Source organism: Erithacus rubecula (assembly GCF_903797595.1).
Source record: "Erithacus rubecula genome assembly, chromosome: 4".
Taxonomy (NCBI): domain Eukaryota; kingdom Metazoa; phylum Chordata; class Aves; order Passeriformes; family Muscicapidae; genus Erithacus; species Erithacus rubecula.
This window is the reverse complement of record NC_136686.1, coordinates 734,876-752,447: the sequence shown is the minus strand read 5'-3', so window position 1 is coordinate 752,447 and position 17,572 is coordinate 734,876. Positions and strand designations below refer to the sequence as shown.

Sequence of the window (17,572 nt, the reverse complement as noted above, 5' to 3'; positions counted from 1 at the left end):
CTGAAGAGAGAGGGAAGCAGGAGAGGTGGCTGCTGTATCCTGAGAGAGATGTGGAATTCCACATTCCCAGGATATTTCAGGTTGGGGAAATATTGCTTAGTGGAAAATGATGGCAGGGAGATTGCACAGTTCATTCTGACACTTTTTTAAAAAGCAGGAAAATGCACAAATGAGCAGAATATTTGAATATGCTGCTGTCCATCCAATTCTTTTTGCCAGTGTGAGACTGTTTCCACCCTAGCACAATTCAATGTTGTTTGGTTTAATGAATCAATGGCACATTTCTCATAAATAAATCTTGTCTCCTCCCCTTGCCCCCATACAGCCAGTCGTTGCTTCTGCTCGTCCCACTTAAACCATTCAAATCAAAACAAATATGAAAATATTTTCCTTTAATTAGTACTTCTATTTAGCCTGCACTTCTTTCACCTTCAGTTGTCAGTAAAGTGTAAGAAGATGAAAACAGAGTGGAATGGAATATTTGGGCTCATTTGCTGTTTTGTGCTGTGGAGATTTTGCTAGAAATGCCTGAGAGCAGTCTGCTGGAGTGGGTGTACCAGCACCCAGACTATGGGTGCTCATTTTCATGTTTGTCCACGTGGGTGGGCTTCTGGAAGCAACTACATGACTTAGAACTCCGAAATTGGATTGCCTTTTTAATTTATTTTCTTTCAATCCCTCATTTTTATGTCACCCCACCTCTAATACAGGCAGGATCCAAACCTCAAATGTTGGAATCTTTAAACACTGGTAGCAGGGTGAGAAATTCATATTGCTGCTTTGTTGGTTCAACCACTACAGAAATTTAATGTATTTTAAATTTATATCTATTATATCTTTATTTGATACTTAACCTTCTAACATTTTAGGGCTTTTTTGTTGATTCTGCTCATTCTGTCCTTGGATTAGCTTTGTTCCACCTTTGCAGACATCTGTGTCTCAAAGGTAAAAAGTCCCACAAATTGTCTGTGTACAAAAAAAAAAAAAAAAGAAAGAAAACAAAAAATCACAGGCCAGTTAAATCAAAGAGAACTAATTTGCACAGAATCATGTAAGGAAATTAATTCAGGTGGACTGGGAAGATTTTACAAGTAAACTTCCCAAGAGCAGTTCTCTTTGGCTCCATCCTTCACAGTGATATTGTTTTAGGAAGCAGTTTAAGGAGATACTGATTTTTCCTTTTGGGAGGGTGGAGGAAAAGAATATGAGAGTTGAAAAAATAATAAATTAACAACATAAGCTTATTCAGAAAACAGTAATTTGCATTTCCTTTATATTAAATTATACTGTGTGACTCTGGAGAGAAGCTTCTATCCTTTGTCAGTTGCTGTGGATGGGTTGTAGACAAAGTTCAGGAAAGGCTTCCGAGTCTGAAATGACATCTCCTCCTTCTCATATCAAATCTTGGCAGTGTGGTCAAGTCTTCCTTCCTGTGGCTCTCTGAGAATCTGGGAACTGTGGCCAATCAGAGCTAAAATATTTGAAGACTTTATATTTGTGGGGCTTTTTGTTTTGCTTTGCTTTGCCTTTTCCTCCCCTGGACCTTTTCCTCAGTAACTCTGAATATTACAGAATCTTGATATAATCCTGAGAAGTGCCTCTTCTGGATTATTTAATTCCCAGAAAGCCCTACAAAAATATCCATGTGTGAACAAATAGGATATTACCTTATGTAGACACCTGTAGAAAGAAAGGAAATATATGAATTCATGTCTATCATGTAAAACTTTATCTGAAATTAGGGCAGATCCTGATAATGAGAATAGGAATCCGATCTGACATATTTTTTCATTTTATAAACATCAGTTCCAATTTATTTCCTGGGACAGAAGAAAAATGGAGTCCATCAAATCTATCAGAGAGAGCCATCTTTAAGAGACATTTAAGTATATGTACTTCTGGATATTCCCTGGAAGTGAAATAACAAGGGTGGACAGAAAAAAAAAAGGGGGGGGTGATGATTCTAAAAGCATCTTATTATAGTTTTAATTTATATGGGCTTTGGTGCTAATGATTCATTAGGTTATGCCCTTTAAATGGTCTTGTCTTGAAAATGCCAACATTTTGAAGCAGACTAGAATATATTTCTCAGACATCAGATCTTGCACTTGTTATTAAGATAGGCTTTTATATATATTTTCTTTAAATTTAAGAACATCTTGTGAATTATACACACTGCAGAACTTTTGCAGTTTTGCTTTGTGCCTCTGGACTGACTGGGGGAGGTAGTAACACTGAATTAATGTCTGTGTTTCTTTACTTGGAGTAATGCTGTGGTGATGAGATATTTGCAAGGCTGGAAAAGATGAACCTGCATTCTATTTTCAAGTCCCAGCTACCTACAGAACACAGAGGAAAGCAGGAAAAGACTAGCATGAGCAGAACTTTGAGGGAAATAATGTAGGGTCTGACTGGTTACTATTATTTTTGGAGTTTCTGGTACTTGCATGGCAGCATAGGTTAGCATTTTCCTTGCTGCATTTGTCAGGAGTTCCAGCAGTGTAAGGAAGACGTTTGTTCTCTCACCTTAGTTTTCATACAGATTTTATTTTTGGTGATGTTTTTCAGTGTCCCTGCAGCTGATGGGAGCTGTGGTCACAGGACAGCTGCCCTGTGCTGAGCACTGCACAAACCCAGACCAGCTGTGGAGGTGGGAAAAGGGCAGAAAGGGAAAACATCTCTGAACATGGTAGTTTCATGTTGAAGCAAGAGTTTTTTGGGTGCCTTGGGAGAAGGAAGGTAATGGGCTTTGTGGGTGTTTGCAGAGGACTATTTCAAAACCTATGTAAAATGGGCCACTAGAGAAAGTACACACTGCAGTCTGGAAATGTGACAAGTGGCTTATAAACAAGAAAACACTGTGACCTGATGGTGAAAGGGAAGTCACAGTGTAGGGAGAACACAAACAGCTCCTGTCTGACCCAGCAGAGAGGAGGAACCAAAGAACACAGTGAGGGAAGTTACATGGGCCCATCCTGAAACAGCAGAATTCAAACAGTGCACTTCACAGCAGTGTTTTACATGAATATAAAGGGAATAAGTTTGCACATGGTCAGAAGGAAGGATAGTTGCCATAAGTGGGAATTAATTGACATGAAAGTGTAGCAAAGTGGATCTCAGGTGTGGGAAGGAGCTGGAATGTGGGGATTTGGAGCCCCAAGCCAAAGCTCACAGCCAGGTTATTGACCTTGTGGTAGAACCATGGCCATGCTGGTCACAAATGGAGGGTGTTGAGGTGGGGATACACCCAGGAGAAGGAAAGTGGCTCAGAGCCTGGCTGTGGCAAGAGAGGAGAGGTCTAGGAAACAGAACTGCTGGATTTATCAACTGTTTGGGTGTCTACATTTCTTAGGAGAAGAGGTTAATCAGGGGGATAGTTTCCCTTCACTGGGAGAAACAGAATAACCTGGGATGGAAGGTCACCTGTATTGGACATGGTGTGGAGAACACCTGACTGAAGAGTCAATACTTTATAAAATAATTTAATACAGGTTTGAATCTGAAAAAATCATCTAGCAAGCTTAGACTGCTTGCTGAGAACACTTGCAATCAGGGGAGTCAGTTCACTAAATTCCAGTAGTGACCATAGTTTAGGATGTGATCTCAATCTGCATTTCAGGAGCTTGGCTGCCAGGACCCTCTGTAAAACAAAAAGCTTCAAGTGTATTGATAAAAATGAAACAACATAGCAAGCACAAAAATCTCCTCCCCTTGCTTTTTTTTTTCTTTTTGAGAAGGAAGGCATGGGACACCTAAATGGACAGAAGAGATTAAAGAGGAAAAGATACATTTATTTCAGGTGACAAATGCAACAGTGTAATGAAGTTGTGATGTTAAAAATTAAGAGACTAGCTAAAATTATTGACAACTAAATCAAGCTGTACATGCAAGATGAAATTTAAGCTCATCGTCACAGAACTTAATCCAAAAGCCTTTTCCAGAAACATGTTATGGAGAGTAGGGATTGATATTGCTGCAATGAATAATTATTTAAATTTAGCCTTTCCTTCTGATTGTTATTTGTACATAGTCTAAGTGTGTTCATAGCTTCACACAGCTTTCATACATCTCTGTTTCAGCATATGGGTAACCTGTGAACTAATGACTGGGAGCTTGGTTTCAAGTTATTCCTATTTGCTTATGGCCCAGGAGTGAATTTTTGTCAGACAGATGCTTGTGAGCTTTAGAATTAAACTTGCAGTAAAACTTTTCATTATTAAAAAATCCGATTTTTCTCTCTGCTAATATTTTGTAAGCATTTATCTTTAAAATGTCTTGTTAAAGTCCTTGTAGGAAGAGTTTATAAGGAATGGCTTTGCTGTCAAAGACATGCTAAGGAAGTTCAAACAAAAGTTTCCAAATAGATTTATCCTTTCCTTGTTCATCTTCTAACCCTTAGCATGACACTTACAAATCAGAAAGTACACATGAGTTAATGTCTTTCAGTTCTGTCTTTGGTAAAATATAATATTAGGGTTGAATGCTAACAACTAATGGCTTTTCCTTTTAATCTTAATGTTTGTCATACAGTCCCTTCACTTTTCCTTCTCCTTTTTCTCTACTGCTTTCCTTCCTTTGTATCTCTAAATCTGTTCTTTGCCCTACTCCATCTTGTCCTTATTTTTAGTGTTATATTAAGAATGATTAAGAATGGATGCAATAATTCTGGTGAAGACAATGCCTTTTGGCTTGCTCTTGCAAATAATTATTCTTCTATTGGTCTAATTATTTTGCATGTAATTCTGTTTATTGAGTAAATTTTGAAATTCTGCAGTGCTTGGGCTTTAGGTCACATAGATTGGGAGGGTATGCAGGGACCCAGAGGAGGATGGCACTTCAGCAGGTGGAACTAAACTGGATAGAGCTAAACATCAAACACTCTTCTGCTGATTAATGTGCTTTAGAATCAGCAGAAATGCTCAGCTCACATTAAAAGCATTACCTGTAGGTTCATACTGTGGGCATTAAAGAAGCAAAGTTGTGTCATTGACAATAAATGGCATTGTGAACCTCTTGCATGGTTTTATTGGGCAATCTGCCATGAAACAGAGATATGGAATGTAAAACTATGAACATGCTCTAATGTAAGGCATGGGAGTGGTGACTTGCTACCAGGGTGCTTGAGATACTTGGGCTTTTACTATAATAAACACCTACAGCTTCTTTACAAATCCAAGAAAATGCATTAAATGGCCTTTGCCTTTATTTTACACTGCTGGAGTTGTATTATTTGGAACTTTAGATATAATCATTGCATCTGCTGTATTTATCTTGAACAATAGAGAATTATAAGGAAACTAAACATAGAAGCAAGGAATAACAGAAGTGTGTTAGGGCCTCTGCTAGTCTTTAAATAAAGAGTGGAGCCCAATAAAAGTGTGAGAGCACCAGTGTGATCATGGAGTTAGTGATCCAAGTGGTACTAGGGCTCGGAGGGGAGCTTCCATTAGGAAGTGAATCCTTGGTGATTGCCAAAGGGAGGTTTTTCCAAAGCATTGACCTACAGTCACTGACTGCAGTGGGAAGGGAGTCAGGCTGCTTTTGCAGCTGGAATCCATATTTTAAAATGCATTCCAGGAGTGGTGAGCACTTGGCTTTTCCATTTCCATGATGCCTCTGTCAAATCCAGCACCCGAAGGAGTCACTGCTAAGCAGAGTTTCCCAACATATGGCCAGTCTCAGGAGGTCACTCAAACATCAGCAATTAGCATGTTTTGTCACAATGCTATTTTCAGGATGTACAGTTTAATTAGCAAAGGTAGCAGTGAAACAGTCAGCTGTTTAAATATCAGAAAGATAGCTCAGGATTTAAACTGGCTCAAGTTTATTATGGCATGCATTTTGACAAGTTAGGCTAGGAAACATTTCAGATGTAGTTAAGTTACTTAGAAATGTTAGTCTCTGTGACTTTGAATTAATTAACTAGAAGGATTTTTAAAAGTTGCCTAGCTACCAAAAGTATTATTGCATAACCCAGTATTTGGGTATGTCACCGTAATCTATCATGTATGTTTAGCCTGTCTTGTGATATTACCAGGAGTTTATATTGCTTTCCTGATCTTTGAGAATTATTTGGTTCTGTGACTCAGCTACCAGATTTGGGAAACAGTGTCTGAGTATGAGAAGTAGGGAACCTAAATCCATAGGTAAATAGACAAATAAGTGCTCTGAGGTTTTACTTGTGTTACCAACAGGAAATGGACTCAGATAAACACAAATGCCTCAACAGCACAAGGTTTATGTCTGCATGTGAAGTTCCACTTCATCACACGTGTTACACAGCCACAGATTTCTACACACAGACCTGTACATCTACATAGATGTAGGTATTTATGAATACAATTAATGCAGCTTGATACATAGCAAAAAACAGAGGAATTTTAAATGCATAGTGTTTTAGGGTTTTTTTTTTGGGGGGGGGGGGGGGGGAAAGAGTGTTGGGGAGAGTATTCTCAGTGGACTAGGATTTCCAATATGAAATTTGCCAGCAGTGTAAATAACTATTCCCAGCACAACATTAGACCTAGAATTTAATGTCATAACACAAGAGTGCTTTTTATTTTTTTTTCCCTGTGTGTGTGTGTGGACATTTTGTTTTCCCATATCATGAACTTCCCTAAGGCTTGATTGAAATCAGTGAGAGTATGGGATCTTAGGATTTCTGAAAGCTGGGCTCATTTCTGTTCCTAAGTGCTTGGTTTCAAATAAATTTCTTTACAGATCCTTTTTAATAATTGGGGCAGATTAAATTAAGGTTTTTCAACACGTCTCTGTTAAGGAATTGTAAACCATTTGACAAAGGGAACAGAATCTCCTTGATATCTTCCCCATTTGCATTGTCACTTTCTTTCTCACTATGCCTGATTATACAGCCATAAATTGAGGAAAAATTTCCATTTACCTAATTGGGTTATTGAGTGTCAAGCCTGTTTGTTAAAGATTGTAAAAGAGGAGGGTAATATTTGCATTAAAAAAACCACTCTCTTGCCTTCCCCTTGCTTTTCCCTTCTGCATTTGACCAGATTCATGAAAGACAGATCCTTCCCATTTTTTCTGCAAGCAGCGAGAGTTTGATTGCCTTTCAAAGGAGAAATTTTGCAGGGCTGTCCCATGTCATGTGCAGCAGCCTCTTGCTGGAACAAGAGTGTGGGTGAGGTGGAGGAGATTAAACCTGGGATTATTTTTTATGGGATAGGGAACTGCTGCTGCCTGAATTTCTCTAGGTGTCCCATTAAGGACAGGAGATGCATCATCTTTCCCTGGCAGGACATTCTCTATTATTTGCATATCTTAAACTGAACCAGCAGGCCAGCATGAGTAGTAGTGACTGAAATGAGTCAAGGGGTGTCCTGGATGTCACCTCCCACATTTTTAGGTTTTGCTGCTCCCTCCCCAGTAACAGGAGCCACCTTGTCCAGCACAGCTCAGCAAGGCTGGAGCAGGGAAACACGAATCTGCACACATGTTTTGCTTTAATAGAGGTACCTTTTAACCTGCAAGATTTTATAGAACTGCATATCTGTATTTTTATAGCATCCACATGACCTTTGAGATAAAAAGAGGTCTTTTCTTTTAACTCCCCAGTTCACAACTGCTCTGATAGCTCCTTAGATAAAGCAGTGATGGCCGTGGTGTAAATGCCGAGATAGTTGCTGTAGGTAGACAGATAGACTGAACTTTAAAATTTCATCTCCTATCTGTCATCTTACCCTACTCTGGTAAGAGAATGAAATGTTTAATATCACACTGTAATTATTTTTAAAACTCCTCAGCTCCACCTGTTTTGCTATTGGATTGTCATTTTTTAATTTATGGTGAGACTACCTCTATTTACACATTTACCTATGACCAAGCAGCACCATGCCAACTAGATCATGGCACTGAGTGCCAGGTGCAGTTGTGACCTGTGCAATGTTTTGTCTTTAGGCTCCTGGTGGTGACTGTGTCATCCAGAGCTGACTGCACCCACCTTTTTGGGGTCTGTGTGCAGAGATGCAGAGATTTCACAGCAGTGAAATTAGTCCCTTGATATCCCATCTGGTGTAGCCTCAAATCCTCCAGCTCAATGTAGGATTCCTTCCTAGAGAGCTTGCCTTGCTCTTGGCCTTCTCCAAGGGCATTTTAAGGCCACCACATTGACTCAGTGTTTCATCACAATGACTGATTCTTTCCTGCAGCCCCTCATTGCACAGCGTGCTTAGGCTTGGACTCCACACATCCCCCTCCCCACCCCAGTTTAGAGCTGGAGAGAACATTGTCTTTGGGATATTATTTCTTGTATCTTTGCAATGTAATTTATGACATTTGACCACTTTGTCCAAGACAGCACAGTAGAGAAATTTTCCCTAATATCTAATCTGAACCTACACTCTTTCACTTTGAAGCCAGTCCCTCTTCTCCTGTCACTACCTCATCCTGTAAAAAGTCTTTCCCATATTTCTTGTTGGTTCTGTTCAACCATTGTCTATTTTTGAACATTGGGAGTGGATTTTTATCTAGCTGTGTGATACCTAAAATTGTGCAGATGTTCCCCAAAAGGATCTGTGCACTTCATTCAATCTAAAACTAAGGACCATGAAATAAAAGCATCTCCTATTGGATTGGATGCAGGCAAACACTTGTACTGTAAAACAATTGGACTAATTACCATCTGAGACTATTCAATTAATATTTTAACCACATTTCAAGGGCTGGAGGAGAATTCTTCTTTTGCTCCTTCTTCAGGAGCATCCTTCACACACTAAAGCAATGTTGATATTGCACATTTGTGTAAGTGTTTCTCAAAATAATTTCTTAAAATGTTCTTATAAAGGAAAAAAAGATGCATGAAAAGAAACATCAAAGTGTTTTTAAATAGAATAAAAGTTTAATTTAAAATATATGCAAACAATAAAGCTGGCAAGAATGGTTCAGCCTTTATGATTTGCTCTAACAGTGATCAGTGAAAGAAAAAGAGCATAGCTCTTAAAAATAATCCTTGGGTTTTTCATGCAGTTTAGAGGGCTTAAAATATATCTTCTATAAAGACTCCATGACAAATCTGATATTACTTGTACATAGAGACGGTAAGCCAAAATCTGCTTATATTAAGGTGAAAATGTGGACATTGACTTCAAATTGGGCTTTTCCTGATGGTCTTTATTGGGACTTGAGTGAGCTGCTGTTCCAGGAGAGGCATTGTTGGCTCTTTTTAATGGGGACCCATTCCTTGATGTGCAGGGGAAGCTATTCCATTTAGAGTAGGAGTTTAGTATTTCAAAATCTGAGTTTTCTATTGGGTGTGTTTGAATCTCTGCTGGTAAGCTGTGAAAGGGAGCAGAAGGCTGGTGATGTGTCACCTCCAGGTGAGGCTGGTGGAACCTGGAACAGCAATCTGGGTGGATTTTTATAGCCAACAGTTTTTATGGGCACCTTTTCACAGCTGAAAAAGTTTGAACAAAACTACTGCAGGATGTGGCAGACAGTAAAAACTGATGTGCATTGAAAATTCTATTAGGGCAGTCCATGGAGAGAGCCCACACCCTCCAGGTGCTGTGGAAATGCAGGTGGGAGTGGGAGCTGGGATGTTTTACCATGGAAATATCATGGTTTCTTCATTGAGAGACTCTGGTGGGCATGTAATAATGCTGGATCAGAAGGACATGTTCCAATATGATTCCAATTCTTACACTTTTCTGAAACATCTATAATTTGCAATAGGTGGTGAAGTGTGAATGTGTGTAGGGTGTGGAGAGCAGGAATATTAAACAGTTAAACCATCTGATCCACACACCTTTTGGGTGAACAACCCAGATTAAAATAATCATTCACTCCTTCTATTTCCTTATATTCCACTGAGAAATATGCACAAAAGATTCAAGTTAAGAGTGAACAACTGGGAAAAATACAAGTACTGACAAACCCCAAGTAATTTCACAAAACAACTGTCATGGACTGTAAAGGATATTGGCTCACTGGTGGTTATGGCCATGTTCCTGCCAGCATTTACTTGACTATGTTTTATCATAGATCACAGCAGTTTTTAGGTTGCTGGGGTTTTTAAAATTTATTTTTGTAATTGATATAGGCACAGGCTTGTCTTGGAGAGAAAAGTATTCAGGTGTGATGCTCTGAGTGAACATAATTCTGCCTGACATTCATATTATTTTATTGTATTCTATTTTGTTTTATTTACTTTTCTTGGGACCTGGTGGGTTATAAAAGAACAGAGTGGGTTAATATGACAAAATTCCAGTGGGTAACAAAGTAAACCAGATAACAGGCTCTTGCTATAGATCTTTCACATGGGTTTCCTAACCCAGGAAAAAGATTCTGTCCCCTTGCCTTGTCCCCTTTCTCCCTTGGTGAAACAGCAGCAGAATGCACGTTGTCTGAGCCACCAGGTTGGAGTGGTCACTTTTAATTTGCTTTAAGGCTTAGCTTTCAAAGCCCAGTGATGTGTCACAGGTAGTGATACACTCTTGCCATAAACAAGAGAGATTTTGTTGAGATCAGATGGGAATGGCAACGATAACAAATAAAAATCTAAATTAAGGAAGAGGGAGTAAATAAATTTTTAATCATACAAAATTTAATACTTATGTTAAGGAAAAGAATATTAAAAGTCATTTTATAGAGAGTGAATTTATATTGGAGCTGATTTTAAAGTTGTGCAGCTTTGAGTGATATGATAATCATGTATTTTTCTCCCCCCTCAGCTGTACTAGGGGATTGAAATTTATATACTCAATAACTAGAAAAGAATCATAAAGGATCAGGCTGGAGGAATCTGTCTCACTCCATTTTTTCCTGTCACTCCCACAGCGATTTTAATATTTTTCTTATATCTCTGCTTATTTTCAGTGCCAAACATTGTTTTCAAATACAGTTGGCTTGAAAATGAGCACTTGAAGCTGCAAGCTTGTCTGCAAACTACCATGATTTTCAGGTAGTACAATGAAATCTTTAGCTATGAAAAATATAAAATAAAAATAGGATGCCAGAGTCTCCTGCCAGCTGTAAATGCAACTAAATAGTCTTATTGTGTGCTATAATATTTTTAACTATTTTAAGTGTCTGACTCTTGCTTTTTTTTTTTTTCCTTTTTCTTTTTTTGTCTTGGTGCTAAGGAAAAATGGATTTGCAAAAGCTAACATAACAGCACATTTATTTCTTTCACCCTTTTCAAATAGGAATTAAAGACAGGATAGTCTGCTGAATAGACTGCCAGACTGAGAGTCAGAAAATAAGTTTCCTATTATCAATTCATTGGGAAAGTCTATTTGCTTTCCTTTGCCTCAGTTTCCCATCTGTAAAATGAAGATAATGTAATTTATCATCCTGTGCAAACGTGCTTTGAGGCCTAGAGCAGCAAGATAGAGGGAAGTATTATGGTGAAATATTTTGGGCAAAATACTGATGAGTTTTAATGATTTAATTTCTTGCTTGTTAGTTTTTTTCGTCCTTAGCTTTTGTACAAGGTGCTCTCCAGTCTTTTCATGTGTTCATGTGTGATGTGTTGGGGATGGCAAATGGGTTGATCCCCAAACAAAAAATGAGGCTGAAGTCAAATGGCAACATGATTTCACCTGGAGGTGCCAAGGAACCATTTCCAGCCACCCACAGCAAAGACAGGGAAGTAAAGAGAGAATATATGGTATTTTCAGAATTAGTTTGGAGTAAGTGCAGCTGTTCTGTCTGATTTAAACATGGCATAACTGGGGAAATAGAAATATGTAATGTCCCTTTCCACTAAATGTCCTCTATCTCTTTTTTTCCCCCAAAAATCTTGTATTTATGGGCACTTCCCACTGTTTCCATGGTTTCTGCTTGATGTGTTCTGATGGCACATGTCCAGTCTGAGGCAGAGGTTTTTTTTTGCATCACCTCTTGTCACCCAACCATTACCTGAGTGCCTCCAGCAATCCCTGCCAGCTCCTTCTCTCCCTGTCCCCTAATCCTGGGTTAGGGTTCCTTTCTCCTTGTGCCCCCAGTGCTTTATGGTTTTTTTCTAAGACAGTCCTACAGGCCAAGTTGTGTCACAATTCCTTGGCTTGTGCTTTGAGCCTGGACCTCACCTGCTGGTACCTTGTGCTCCCAAGTGCTGTTCAGGTGGTACCTTGGAGTGCCTGACACAACACAAGACTTGAGAACCTCTGATACAAGGAGTAACAGAAGATTTATTATGTTACAGGCTTGTTTAAAGGCTGGAGGGTTCATAGCACAATTTATTGTGCTTTTCGGGAGGTACTGCTTTTCCACATGCATTCAGTTTTGTTCTGCTGAGACACAATTTGTCTTCTCTGTGAGCTGACTGCTTGCTATTAATACCCACTCACCAGGATTTTCATAGGCTAACACTAAGAATTTTTTGTAACATATATTTCCTCCTCCCTCAGGAAAGGACGACGCTGAGGTATGAAAAGATCAAGTGTAGAGTAATTAAGTTATTTGTCTTCTCATCTCCTAACTGTTACACAATCAAATAATGTATTTTTAGAGGAGAGCTGGTTAATTGCTGTTATCATTATCATCTTTTCAGCATGATTAGGAGGTGGTGAGTGAGTAAGTAATAACAGTAGTAGGATGTAAAAAAAGTAGTAGTAGAGGATGCAATCAAAACCCTAAAGAGCTCATAGGATACAAAGATAGGAAATGAATTTCACAATTGCCTTGCAGTTTCCCTTTTCAGAGTTAGCACTAGCAGGGAGAAACCTGGGAGTGGTAACAGTGCTATGGGTTGTGTAAACAAGAAAACATTTTTTGCCCCTCCTGCTTGAGAAAGAAGAGGTTTCCCATGGCTGCTTGTGCAGCTGATTGCAAGAGCTCTTCCTCTCACTGGGCATGAAGTGTTCACCCTCCACCCTGAGCTTCTCTCAAGGTTACTGTGAGCTGAGGGTCTCTAGTGCTGCAGGGCCTCCAGGCAGGTGCAGAGGAGAGCTCCTTCATTGTAAAAACACAGCTTTTAAAAGCTTTTTTAGCAGTTAGCCAGTTACCAGTTACATACTTTTAAATCATAACAAACATTATTCAACCGCGATGTGAGCACACAATGGTTGCATAACTTGGTTTCTTTTTCCCCTCTAATTCAGCTGAATCACTTTCCCATAGTCTTTTTCTGCTTAGCCCAAGTAGCAGTGAGCCATGCTTTTACAAGGCCTTCCTTTTGTAAGGTTTTGCCTTTGTTCCTTGAATCAAGGCATCCTCTGGTCTCATCCTCAACAGAGACACAGTCATCACAGGTTTCTGTACCCATAAGTTTAAAGGAACAAATGCTCCTTGTTTGACATCAAGCAGAATGGGCAAGTCCATATCTAAATGATTTAGTCTTCCTGTGCTCGGATACTGTTTACAACCAGTCTTCAAAGACCTTTATTTTTTTTCTCCCTCAAGGGCATTGACTAATCCCAGTCAAATCCCTCTCTGTTGGCAGTTTGCTGCAAGGCTCTTGCTAAGAGCCTTGGAAGAGCTTTTGGATGAGCAGGAGTGACTAAAACTCTCGGTGAAATACCCATGTTTGTGCTCTGGTCTCCACATCAGGACAGGAGAAAAAGTGAGAACAAAGGGAACCAGGACCTTCTGCCTCAGCACTGTGCTGGGAATTGGTACAAAAAGAGTGAAGAATGCTGTGTCCATTGAGGTGGAGGAGAACTATCTGCAGAACCAGAAATGTGCTGCAAATACCTTTTGTGAAATGGTCCATGGGCTATTTGATCATGTCCACTTTAGTTCTATACCTCAATAGACACATGTTGGTATTTAACCTGGACCAAGATGATTTTTTTCAAGAGACATATCTCTCCTGGTGAATTTTCAGCACCTGGGATCTCTCTTCTGCAATTCTCCTTCCCAGGTACTGACACAGCATTATTCTTTATCAAATCAGAGCTAACACTTCCACAGTGAAAGAAATATAATTGCAAACCAGCTGAAAATTAATGTTATAGTCTTACAATCCATGTCACAATCCTGGTGACATTTGTAGTACAATATTATAATGATGTGAAAGAGGGAATAATTTTAATGGTTGACCTTGGCATTCAAATAACATCTAATGGCTGCAGCTTTGCCCAGGAGATACGTGTCAATGTTCAATTTCCAGATGTGGGTTTAGAATGCCTGAGTTTAGTGCCTGCAATGGAAGATTTAGGTTTGTTCATCTGATGGGGAAAATACAATTGAAAAAGTTAAGGCAGGGATTTCTGTTCCAGCTGCATTTAGCAATAGAGCTGAGAACTCCCAGCTTGAAAGCAAGAAGTTCCACTCTCTCTAATGTTAAAATGAGAAAGGAGAAGGATTATGAACCCATACTGTTGAATTCAATAAACAGAACAAGGGAAGTCTGTCCTTGCAGAAAATAGAATTGTAAATCAATGAGAGAGTGATTAAGTGCAGAAGAAGCAGAGCCCTCGGTAGGGTTTGCACTAACCATGGAAGTTTAGTAGCACATCTCAAACACAACTGGGGTTTAGTTAAACAATATCTGGCCTAATGCCATCAATAAAAATGGCAAGTCATGCTCAAAACACTCACAGGGCAGCCAAATTTCATTTTACAGCAGGAAAAGTCAAGGCACAGTAATGGAGAAATTATTCTCAAGGAATTGCAGTGTCACACAGATCAGACAGGTCTTGTTTTCAACTTAGCACATGGTGCTGGTCTCTAAATAGACCAGTGGGATGCCTTGGAACAGTGAATCCTTCCAAGGTCTAATGAGGTGTAATCAAAGACCTTGGACAAAACCCAGGGACTCCCAAGGGTGACTCTGCACATGCCAGTCCAAGGAAGACCTAGCAAACATACAGCAAGATGGACTGACATGTCCACACCAAGTACAAAATATTGCTCATTCTGAGCTGGTTTTGGTACTTCCACAACATTTAGATGTGTAGCTTCAGTAGAGACCTGTCTGGGAGAGGCTGGTGAAATGTTCTGTGTATCTGATGCATGCCAAGGCCAGGACATTTGACAATTAGTTTACTCCTGTTTGCAGGAGAAGACCAGAACTAAACTTGTCAGGAAATACCAACATGCTCTCTTCAGTCTAAGAGGAGGCTCCACCAAGGGTCTGTCTCAGCTGACATCTAAACTGTTGGTGTGTTTTTGCTTTGGTTTTCATTCTGAGTGTACATCTTATTCTGAGAGGTCACAGAGAAGGAGAAAAATCAGCTCAGGACGTATAGTTTGTGAATGCATCTGAGAAATAAAGAATGCCACTACAATGGAGAGAGAAAATGAAGGGTAGAGCAATGATCATATGAAAGAAAATATCATTCCTTACCCAGACATGATGTCATATTTTCTCATGATACAGGAAAGAGCTAGGGAAATGCAAAGTAACTGCAGCTACGAGGGCTTGAGAATTCCCCAAGGATGACTGTGAATAGATTTGTGTGATTAGTCATGCTCCATGTTTGGTTCAGTGTCAGGTTTAGTCCAAGACTGAGGTCAATAAATGAAAGGCAAGGAGCAGAGTGAGTGGAGAAGGCAGAGACAGCTGTCAAAGAAGGAGCTTTAGCTGGGAGAGGGGAGCAGGTGAAACACCCCTCTGGGTGGTGGTGGAAATGGAGCACAAACTGCTCCATCTGCCCTTTTGGGACACTTCCTAAATATTGGGGGTTATTGGCGTGTCTGTGTGGGTTTTTTCCTTTTTTTTTTTTTTCTTCTCTATTTTTTTCCCTGTCTAGTAGAGTGACATCTATCTTATGCTAATCCAGAAACTAAGGATGCACCTTTTATCACAGAGTCTTTATGAAAGTAAGCTGCCATCATTTTCCATCATGGCATATTCTCTCCTCTTTGGAAAAGGGCATATTAAGAATGCAGAGGAATATAAATGTAGAAGCAAAATATTGACAGGGAACACAGAAACATTTTGGATATTGTCTTACTCTTTTTCACTAGGAAGCTTTGCTTATTCCTCAATAAATCTCCATTATTACTTTTTTTTTAAGCTTCATTGCTAACCAATGACAAAAAATTTGTCTTCTCTGTCCCACCATTACCCATTTCATTGACACAGGGAGTGAGTGGCATTATCTGGAAAGGAGAGCTCACCGTGGAGGTGATTTCAGCCAATCGGAGATGATGATATTGTATTACCACTTTCATAATATAAATGAAAAAGATGGCCTTCATTTTGATGAAAGCTGTAAAGTAGCTATTGTGCTTGTTTTGTATTGCAAGGCCCAAATGTATTATTTATGCAATTTTCCTTTTGAAAGGAAAAAACCGAAAGAGACTATTTCATTTTACAGCATTCAGTCAGAGCTATTGTCTCATGAATGTGAACATCCCTGCATTTTATCAGCTCCCAATGTAGAAGGCAACTCACAGATCACACACAGAAAGGATTTTTCAAAGTTTGAAAACTGCTTTTTAAAAAAAGCTAGACCCTAATGACTCCAGATATTATTTGTGTGTGCCTGTGGGCTGAATCAACACTTGGCCTATCAGGGTGTACACAGAGCAGCGTCGTTTTCAAGGTCTTAAACAGCTTTGATTGAATCTTCCTGCACGTTCAATTGATAATGCCAGCAGCCTGTAATACACAATATTCATAACAATGGCATGCATCTTCATTTGTAAATACACACTTTTGTGCCAAGTTAGCATGCATTCAGGGATCTCTGAGCCACTCGTGGATGTGACAGCAGCCTGGTGCTTGTGCTCTGTCACAATCAATGCTGCCACTGCTCTGCACCTGGGGAAACTGAGGCAGGTGAAGAGGTTGGCTTGGGGTTGTCAGGCCAGTGCTGGTAGTGTGGAAAAGGTTGTTGGCATCAGCCCATTAGGCAGTCTGTGACACACAGAGTCACTCCCTTGGACCTGCTGATACTTATGTCTATGGGGAAAACACTTATTGTAGAGAGATGTTGAGATTTTTGCCTGTCCTTGACACCAGTAGAAATTAGATGTTTGCCCTTGAACACCCATACAAAGAGGTTGGTTACTCTTTGGTAGAGAGACACATTAAAGCTTAAATTGATATTCAACCTCTTCCCCTATGTACCTAATTAAAGGCTCACTTCTGAGATACATCTTTTCTTCCCTGTTTTATTTTTTTTCTCTCAAAAACCTCCTACTTTTGGTGCAATGCCTCTGAAACTTGCCATTAAAAAAATACCTTTAGTCATTCAACTTTTGTTGGACCCAATATATTTCTCACTGTTCTTTCTTGTTTTCTGGGATTGTGTATAAATGCATATATACAACATATATATTTTAATGTTAGTTTACCTGTTGCCCTGTCATGAAATAAAAAATAGTGTAACCACTCATATCCCCAGTGAAGCCACACAATTAATTTCTGCTCACAGTGGATGACATTCCTGAGGGTTAAATTAAGGTTATTACATTTTAATAACGAATCAGAAATTAAGTTTACATTTCATTACAATGAAAACATTTACTGTTTTCATACACCCATAGATACTGTCTTTGGGATGTCCTAATTGCAGCTTTGGAGCACCTGAAGGGAGACTACCAGGAAGATGGAAAGAAACTATGGACAAGGTCATGTAGTGGCAGGACAAGGGGGATGGCTTCCAAGTGAAAGAGGGCAGGTTTATATTGGATATCAGGAAGAAGTTCT

At 39.4% G+C, this 17,572-nt stretch overlaps 1 long non-coding RNA gene across 2 annotated transcripts; it reads left to right on the top strand.

Annotated features, from left to right (window-relative positions):
• The first annotated feature begins 7,584 nt into the window (after positions 1–7,584).
• Positions 7,585–11,355, top strand: LOC306801610. 2 transcript variants are annotated; one of them, XR_013774143.1, is made up of 3 exons: positions 7,585–7,658; positions 10,843–10,927; positions 11,109–11,355. It is a non-coding gene; the product is annotated as an uncharacterized lncRNA (long non-coding RNA). The 2 variants fall into 2 exon arrangements; XR_013774144.1 differs by lacking the exon at positions 11,109–11,355 and having other exon boundaries at positions 10,843–11,045.
• The last annotated feature ends 6,217 nt before the right edge of the window (positions 11,356–17,572 follow it).